We start from the raw sequence: 9006 nt of genomic DNA on the forward strand, positions 1-9006 counted from the left end.
GATCGTTGGTACTTCCTGGCTTGTATAGCCACTAGGTAACAAAAGCTCAACACTGCACCTAGCATCCTGGAGCACTTCTGTTGTGTTTTGTATGTGTTTTGGAGTTTTTACGTGTTTTGCTGTTTGTACGTGCTTCAGGTTTTGTATGTGCTTCGGGGTTTGTACGTGCTTTGGAGTTTTTACGTCTTTTGGGGTTTGTACGTGCTTCGGTGCTTGTACGTGCTTTGTCTCTAGCGGCCACCGTAAATATACTTTTATTCACTGCAAATTCCTTGTAGCTTAACAAGATTTATTGTCTTAAATTTAGCCAAATTATCTTGTCCATCTTGTTTTGAACATTACAAGCTCGTTTCCAGTCTCATGTGTTAGATGATTAGACTTGTTTCAAGTATATATTACTTTTTTTCTTATTTAGTCTGTATATCTAAAAATGAACCATTTTACATTTATTTCAAGCAAAAATAGCTTTTAGATAGAGTGTAAAACAAAAAAATATCTGAAAATAAGAAACATTCACCTTTATCCTTGAAATAAGAAAGTCAATCATTGGAAGATATTTATTTCAGGTTTTTAAGTCCAAAGATAGGGTTTAAACCATTTGCTGAAATGAGTATAAGAGACCTGTCACAGATGTATTTGTTACCATGTAAAATAAGCCACTTTACTCTAACGGCATGATGTGTAGCATGTTCAATCCCCCAAAAATCTACAACCTTTGATTGCAAATGCTCCATATTAGCAACCTCTGATACAGGACCTAGTTCTTTCTCATTTACAAATATTGGATGCTCAGTTCCTGCTTCACTTTGGCAGCACTCCAGCAGCTGATTGTGGTTTACAAGAGACTTGCACAAATTCTTAAAGTTTAATTTGGCTGACCATTGTCTAAAAAAACCTGTGTTTAGACTCGAATCTCATGCACATATGACGTATTACAGGTCCCAGGGCAATAATCTGAGAGGGAAGATGCAGCATGTAATGTTGCTTTGGGATTACATTTTTTTCTGGGAACAGTTGCCTGAATTGTTTAAGATGATCTTCTATCATTTTTTTTAGTTTGGACACAGTTTGTAAAGACACAACTAGGGCAAAAAGTATTTTAACAGTTTCAATTAAATCCAAAATAAACTGGATAAAGGGATTTTTCTCTACAACACTGTCCAATAAGAATGGCAAAATCTTGATCAATATAAGCATTTGTCCAGAGGATTGTTTGAGTCTGTTGTCACTTGAAGCTAAAGTAGCAGTATTTTTTTTTTTTTTTTTTACGAATTATAGAACATTTTTTGAGACATTTTATTAAATTCAATCAGTTTATATTCCAAAAGGTCTTTTTCCCAAAGTCTGTTTTTGTTTCATAATGGGTTTTTTCATAATGGTGTATTTATTTCAGAAGGTCATTTAACAACTGAATTTCTTAGTCAGGCAATCAGGGTCAGTGGGTGGGACCTGAACGCTCATTGGCTGCTGCTTAAACAGCTGCTTAAAATTAAAGTGACTCAAAATGTTTCTATTATTACAAAAAAAATCATAGTGAAATAAATATTTTATAAAATATAAAAATACATAATGTAAAATAAAAATTAAATGACACATTTTTAACACTTTGGTGTTCCATAGTCTGGTTCATATTAAAAAGTTAGAATAATGTATTAGCACTAGAATGGCTAAGATGGTGGCACGTGAACAACGCGAGGCTCAGTGTCTCTCCAGAATCTGCTATTTAGTGGTTTTTTTATCTACTTTTAACCGGATTATTCATCCAGAATTGCTGTGCGTTGCTGACCTACAGCAGACAAGAGCTTCTGGACATCTGGACTCATAACTCCAACAGTTTTATCGCCGATCTCCGACTCATCCCAGAGATCTCCAGAACACCGGAGGCTGCCCACTCTCCCCGGCCAGGCGGAAGTGCACGCAGACGGCGCCGAGAACGTAAACAAAGGCGAGGTAGGCACGGAGGGCTACGGGCTAAGCTAAAGCTAACACCACACTGGCTGCCTTTACCCAGTATTTTCCTCGCCAATGTCCGTTCTCTGGCAAACAAAATGGATGAGATACGGCTCTCCATCGCTAACAACAGACGGATTATGGACTCAAATGTCATGTTTTTCACCGAAACATGGTTGAACAACAGCTGCCCAGACAATGCTAACGAGTTAGCAGGACGCCACACACACCGAGCCGACAGGCTAGCAGATGACTCCGGCAAGACCAGAGGTGGAGGTTTGTGCATTTATATTAACAATGCTTGGTGCATGAACTCCACTACTACTGAGAGTCACTGCTCACCTAATGCGGAGTTTTTAATGGTCAAATGCAGACCTTATTATCTCCCCAGAGAACTCACTTCTATCATACTCACTGCAGTATATATCCCCCCTTGCGCTAATGCTAGGTTGGCCATGAAAGAACTTTCTGCAGCCATTAACAAACACCAGAATAAACACCCCGAGGCTGCTTTTATTGTTGCTGGCGACTTCAACCACACCAACTTAAAGACAGTCCTCCCCAGATTCCACCAACATGTCTCCTGCCACACCAGAGGAGACAAGACTTTAGACCATGTTTATTCCAACCTGGCTGGAGCCTACAAAGCAACACCCCTCCCCCACATTGGACAATCGGACCATCTCTCCCTGTTCCTCACTCCTAGGTATTCACCACTCATCCAACATGTGAAACCTGCTGTGAGGACAATTAAAGTGTGGCCAGAGGGGACAGACGCAGTGCTCCAGGACAGATTTAAAAACACAGACTGGAATGTGTTCACCCACACAGACCTGGACCAGTACACCTCATCTGTACTGGATTACATCTCCAAAACCACAGACAGTGTCACCACCCAGAAACTGATCACCATGTACCCCAACCAGAAGCCTTGGATGAACCGGGATGTTCGTCTCCTCCTGAAGGCCCGCAACACCGCCTTTAGGTCAGGAGATGCACACGCCTACAGTACAGCCAGGGCTAATCTAAAGAAGGGCATCAAAAAAGCCAAACACCATTACAAAAAGAAGGTAGAAGAACACTTGTCCAACTCCAACCCCGGCGCGCATGTAAGGACTCCAGACCATTACAGACTACAGGACCACCAAACCCTCCCCACATCCTCTGATGTCTCCTTCCTCAACGAGCTCAACAACTTTTATGCTCGTTTTGAGCGAGGGAACCCCACAACCACAACCAAAACAGACATGACGGCAGACCACCAACCTCTGACTCTCTCCCCCACCGATGTAGGAGCGGTGCTGAGCAGGATCAATGTCCACAAGGCTGCAGGTCCTGATGGCATCCCCGGGTGTGTTCTCAGAGCGTGTTCTGGGGAGCTTGCAGGAGTGCTGACAGACATATTCAATCTGTCCTTGGCCCACGCTGTGGTACCGGCCTGCTTCAAATCCACCTCCATCGTCCCGATACCCAAAAACTCCAACCCATCTAGCCTCAATGACTACCGCCCAGTAGCACTCACCCTCATCATCACTAAGTGCTTAGAGCAGCTGGTCCTAGCACACTTCAAATCCTGTCTCCCCCCCACCCTGGACCCCCACCAATTCGCATACCGCCAGAACAGGAGCACAGAGGATGCAGTCTCCATCGCACTGCACTCTGTCCTCTCACACCTGGACAACAACAACACCTACGCCAGAATGCTGTTTATAGACTTCAGTTCAGCGTTCAATACAATCCACCACTCACAACTCATCAGGAAACTGACAGACCTGGGCATCAGTTCCCTCATCTGCAAATGGTTACTGGACTTCCTGACCAACCGCCCCCAACATGTCCGGCTGGATAACCGCTGCTCATCTACAATCACAATGAACACCGGTGTACCACAAGGCTGTGTGATGAGCCCTTTCCTCTACTCCCTCTTCACCCATGACTGCAGACCTGCTGATGGTTCCAACACCATCATTAAGTTTGCAGATGACACCACGGTGATTGGCCTCATCAGTGACAACGATGAGACCGCCTACAAGAAGGAGGTGGATCGTCTGGCTGAGTGGTGCGACACAAACCACCTGCTGCTTAACACCGAGAAGACTAAGGAGCTCATCGTGGACTACAGGAGGAATGCTGACCCACATCCACCCATCCACAATAAGGGGACGGCTGTGGAGTGTATGAGCAGCTTCAAGTTCCTGGGAGTCCACATCTCCAAGGATCTCATCTGGACGACCAACTGCTCCAAGCTGGTCAAGAAGGCTCACCAGTGCCTCTTCTTCTTGAGGACTCTGAGGAAGAACCACCTGTCCTCAGACATCCTGGTGAACTTCTATCGCTGCACCATCGAGAGCATCCTGACCAACTGTATAACAGTCTGGTACGGGAACTGCTCTGCCTCGGACCGGAAGGCATTGCAGAGGGTCGTGAAAACTGCCCAGCGCATCGCCGGAGCACCACTTCCTGCCATAAAGGACATCTACAGGAAGCGGTGTCTGAAAAGGGCTGGGAAAATCATCAAAGACCCCACTCACCCATCACATGGACTCTTCACCCTCCTGCCCTCTGGGAGGCGCTACAGGAGCCTCCGGACTAAGACCACCAGGTACTGGAACAGCTTCTTTCCCACAGCTGTCAGACTCCTGAACTCTGCCTCCTGACTTCTGACCCAGATTAAACTCATGGACTGAACATACACACACCCACAACCACCTACACACACACACAATGGACAACTGTACCCTCATACACACAATAATAACATGGACTGAACCACCACTCACAACCACTAGCACGACAGAGTCATAGAAGGTCTTTAAAAGCACTCCCTGTACTCCAAATGACCTCAGCCGCCTCAGCAGGTAGAGTCTGCTCTGACCCTTCCTGTAAAGAGCATCAGTGTTGTGGCTCCAGTCCAGTTTATTATTCAGGTGAACACCCAGGTACCTATAAGAGTCCACTATCTCAATGTCCACTCCCTGGATGTTCACCGGTGTCAGTGTGGTGGGTCTGCGTCTCCAGAAATCCACCACCAACTCCTTGGTTTTCCCGGCGTTGATCAGCAGGTGGTTCTGCTGACACCAGTCTACAAAGTCCAGAGTCCACTGTCTGTACTCGTTACACATTTTGGGGGAGGGGGGTGTATGTTGGAGTCCACAGAAGCCGGGGGTGGGTGTAACAACTGGGAGCTGGGAGGTGTGAAGCTGAGAGGTGTGAAGTCCTGAGACGAAGGAGATTGCAGCAGGGGGGACGATGCTGTGGGAGGGGTGGGTGGTTGATCAAACCTATTAAAATATTTATTTAGGTCATTCACCCACCCCAAGTCTCCTGCAACCTGGGGGGTTGGTTTTTGTCCTGAGATTGTCTTCAGGCTGTTCCAAACCCCTCTGATGTTGTCCTGTTGCAGCTGCTCTTCCATCTTCCTCCTGTAGTTTTCCTTTCCTTGCCTTATCTTCCATTTCAGCTTCTTCTGGACAACTCTCAGCTCCTGTTTGTCTCCAGATCTAAAGACTCTCTTCTTCTCCTTGAGGAGAGCCTTAATTTCAGGATTTATCCATGGCTTGTTGTTAGAAAAACACCGTACCTTTTTGATGGGTATGGTGTTGTCCACACAGAAGTTCATGTAATCCGTAATGCAGTCTGTGATGCTGTTGAGGTCATCCTCCAGGGGGCTGCAGAGGTTGTCCCACACAGTAGAATGGAACTGCTGCTCAAGTGGCTCTGTCCATTATCTCACTGTTTGAATCGGAGTGAAGGACACGAGGAAGCAGGTTCGGACTGGATTCTGTTAAGGTAATTAACTTTTGCTTACAAACATTTCGGGTTCTTTTAGCTTTGACTTACTGTAGTAACATCAGTCGGTAAAATATTAAGTTTTACCGAGGCAGTATTATCAGTTCACTACCAATGGGTAGTTAGCCAAAACTGCCAGCCAGCTAGCTAGCTTAGTTCATTCAGTTTGCTGAATTGTTAGCATGCAGTGAGAGTTTAAAATTATTAATGGTGCTAGTTGGGTAAATTTAGTTTCGTGTTTAATATACTTAACATAGCTATATGACAAAAGAACTACAGTTGATATCCGCCTTTGCAAAAGTCTGTTTTGGGTGTCCTACCCACGGAGAATAAGAAGCTGCAGTGTTTTTTTTTCCTTCTTAAGCCGTGCGCTCTCTGTCTGCACTGTGCTTGGTGTGTTTGTGTGTGCAGCTTGGGAGGACCGATACTGGTTTGAGACAAATCTCACAATCGGGCTCGTAACTTTACAACGCTGTTTTTGAATTCATTTAAGGATGTCTTAAGCCTGCAGCTCCAGCACCAGTCAAACTGTCGGCTTACATCCAGTGTTCTCTGCTGCTTAAATTTTTTTTTTGTTATGGAAAAAGACAGGGGTCTAGGACAGATCTATATTTAATTTAAATGAGGATTTACTTAAGTCATCAAGAGTTAACTGTCTTATGACCAAAATTACATTTAACCAACATGAGTTTATTCAAATTTTATTTGCAAGTCCGGTTTGGGTAAGGAAATTAAAGATAACACAAGGGAATAAAATAATGCACGGGGATGGCATAAACCAGATGCACATTTATGAATGACATCTTTGCCTATAGATTTACTTTAAGCTTCATTTCCAACAGATTATGATTAATCATATAAACTATCGTAAGTTGGAGATGTGAACTTACTTCCAATTATTTATGTTCAATTCAATTCAATTCAATTCAATTTTATTTATATAGCGCCAAATCACAACAAAAGTCGCCTATGTTGTGAACTATTAATATAAATCAGGTCACTTTAACCTTGGTGAACTGAGGTAACATTTTTTCTTATTGGATGAAGTGGCCTAATCTGAGCTTTGATCATTTGTTGAATCATTTGACAAGCAGTTGGTCACTATTAGTTTTAGTTTGAAAACTAGTTTGGAATAGACTTGCCATACATTTTAAGTGAGCAATTTTATAAGACTTAACAGGCTCTACTTAGTCTGTCTTTTGCACCTTATCCAGGTGTCTGATTGCATAGACTTTGGATCCATGGCAGGTGGTGTCTTGACTCAGTTTTTCTTTTTGACCCAACCATGTATGTTTTTCTGTCCTCAGGGAAATGTTCTGACAAACGCTACACCAGAAAATCATGGAGGATTTGGATGATTGCAACCTTTCGGTTTTAAATGGTAGGCCAAGCATATGCATATTTATGCAAATTAATGTCTAAATGAATGTTGTGTTGCACTCACTGACAGTGATCCTACATAGAATCAGTTTTATGTTGTCAAATCAATAAAATATTTAAATTACATTTAAATGTATTTGACAAAATGACAATTTGGAATTGTTTCCTTTTTTGAACAGTGAAATGTATACATTTAAAGAGATGTACAACTTACATTTCTGAAAGTTACTGACTTTTATTTACAGCTGCCAACATAGATGGTCTTGTTCCACACCCTCAGTAGGGACAATTTAAGGGACCTGCTTCCAGGGCCTGAAAATTTTATGAGGAAACAGTTGTGGGCTCATGTTAACAAAGAGGCAAATTTTGCCGCTTTTGATTTAAAAACACGTAGCACAACACATTTTGTTTAGGACTCCTGTAATATAACTATTTTTGTTTTCTTATTTAGGATGAAACTAAAGAAAAGGCGTCTCATGGATATCTCACCATGTGACCAGGGAGAAGATTATGATGCAGATTCAAGTGGTGGATCAAACATGCTTTTGCCACCCAGGAGCAGTTCTGGTGACAACAGTTGTAAGTGAAACACTACAATTCTGGCAATAATATTGAATATTAAACTGAAAGTTGATTTAGTTCTTTCTTTTCTGTTCTGTTTGAACATAGCCCTGTTCAGGGCACTACCAACTCTCTTCCCATCAAGAGCTGCACCACCCAAGAAGATGGGACATGCCAGTGAAGCACTGATTCATGTCCTTCAGGTCTGGTTTCTTCATATTTGTTATCAAATTATGCCCCTAAAGCCTTCACTTTAACAGTTTGTTTGGGATATGGCCTTTTTATCCATGCCAAGTCCTCCAACAATGTAGTTTATATTTAGAAAAAGTGCAGAAATCTGAAATGGCACAAACACTGATAGATCAAAAATTTCAATAAAAATAATAAAGAAAAACATAAAGAAATTAAAAACAGAAATTGGAAATAATTACATATTTAACTATCACAGGTGCAGTATCTTTGTCATTTCCTAAAGTGTGTAAAGACACAATCCTAATGGTGATGAGGCAGAATTTATTACATTTTTCAATGGCATGAATATTTGGGATTTTCTATACAGTATTTGTCAATCTAAAGAAAAATAACATTAATATGGTCTGTAGAGCATCTGATCTATGGTTGTCATCATTCATGTGTCACCCTAAGGGTGCACCCAAAAGGGATCAATAAAGTTAAGTCTAAGTCTAATACATACTTGTGGTTAAGTATTTGAACTACCCTGATAGCTTTGGAGTTTCTCCCTACAGTGTACAATTTTTGTCTTTGTTTTTCTTTTAGCCAACAGAAGATCCAGCATCAGCCCTGTTCTGGTCTTTGAAGGGTCCCGCTGTCTTATTGCAGTTGGAACCACTCCCATCACCACATTCGCCACAGATGACCTTGGAGAAGGTTTGCTGTATCTTATGGCATACTACTACACCCTGCATCTCACCTATCCTAAATGTGTCGCAACGCTTCTGTCTGTCATTCAGACTGAAGTGTTAAAGGACAATATCCATGAGCAAGACACCACAGGCTCATACAAAAAAGTCATGGCAGGCTGTAGAACTTTTTATTGAGAAGTAGAGCTGTTTTAGCAACATGTAACTTAGGTCTGTGTTGAAAGGTTTGGACCTGATAGCTTTGAAGTTGCAATTTACACTTGAATTCTTCTTTTTTGTATTCTTATTAACGTGGTACAAAGTGCTTTTTCCTTAAACACATCTGTTCTGCAAATTCTGTTTAAAATTGCAAATGCTCTTTTTATTACATTTTATATGTTGAGTAGCTAACTGGTTTAGCAGTTCTAAAAGGAACACAAAATAACAATGTTACACTTACAATGTG

At 42.2% G+C, this 9006-nt stretch overlaps 1 long non-coding RNA gene across 1 annotated transcript; it reads left to right on the top strand.

Moving 5' to 3' along the window:
- The first annotated feature begins 7513 nt into the window (after window positions 1–7513).
- LOC120439434 lies at window positions 7514–8719 on the top strand. The gene is made up of 3 exons (XR_005612634.1): window positions 7514–7698; window positions 7789–7883; window positions 8465–8719. It is a non-coding gene; the product is annotated as an uncharacterized LOC120439434 (long non-coding RNA).
- The last annotated feature ends 287 nt before the right edge of the window (window positions 8720–9006 follow it).

The sequence above is a fragment of the Oreochromis aureus genome, linkage group 3, assembly GCF_013358895.1.
Source record: "Oreochromis aureus strain Israel breed Guangdong linkage group 3, ZZ_aureus, whole genome shotgun sequence".
Lineage (NCBI taxonomy): Eukaryota > Metazoa > Chordata > Actinopteri > Cichliformes > Cichlidae > Oreochromis > Oreochromis aureus.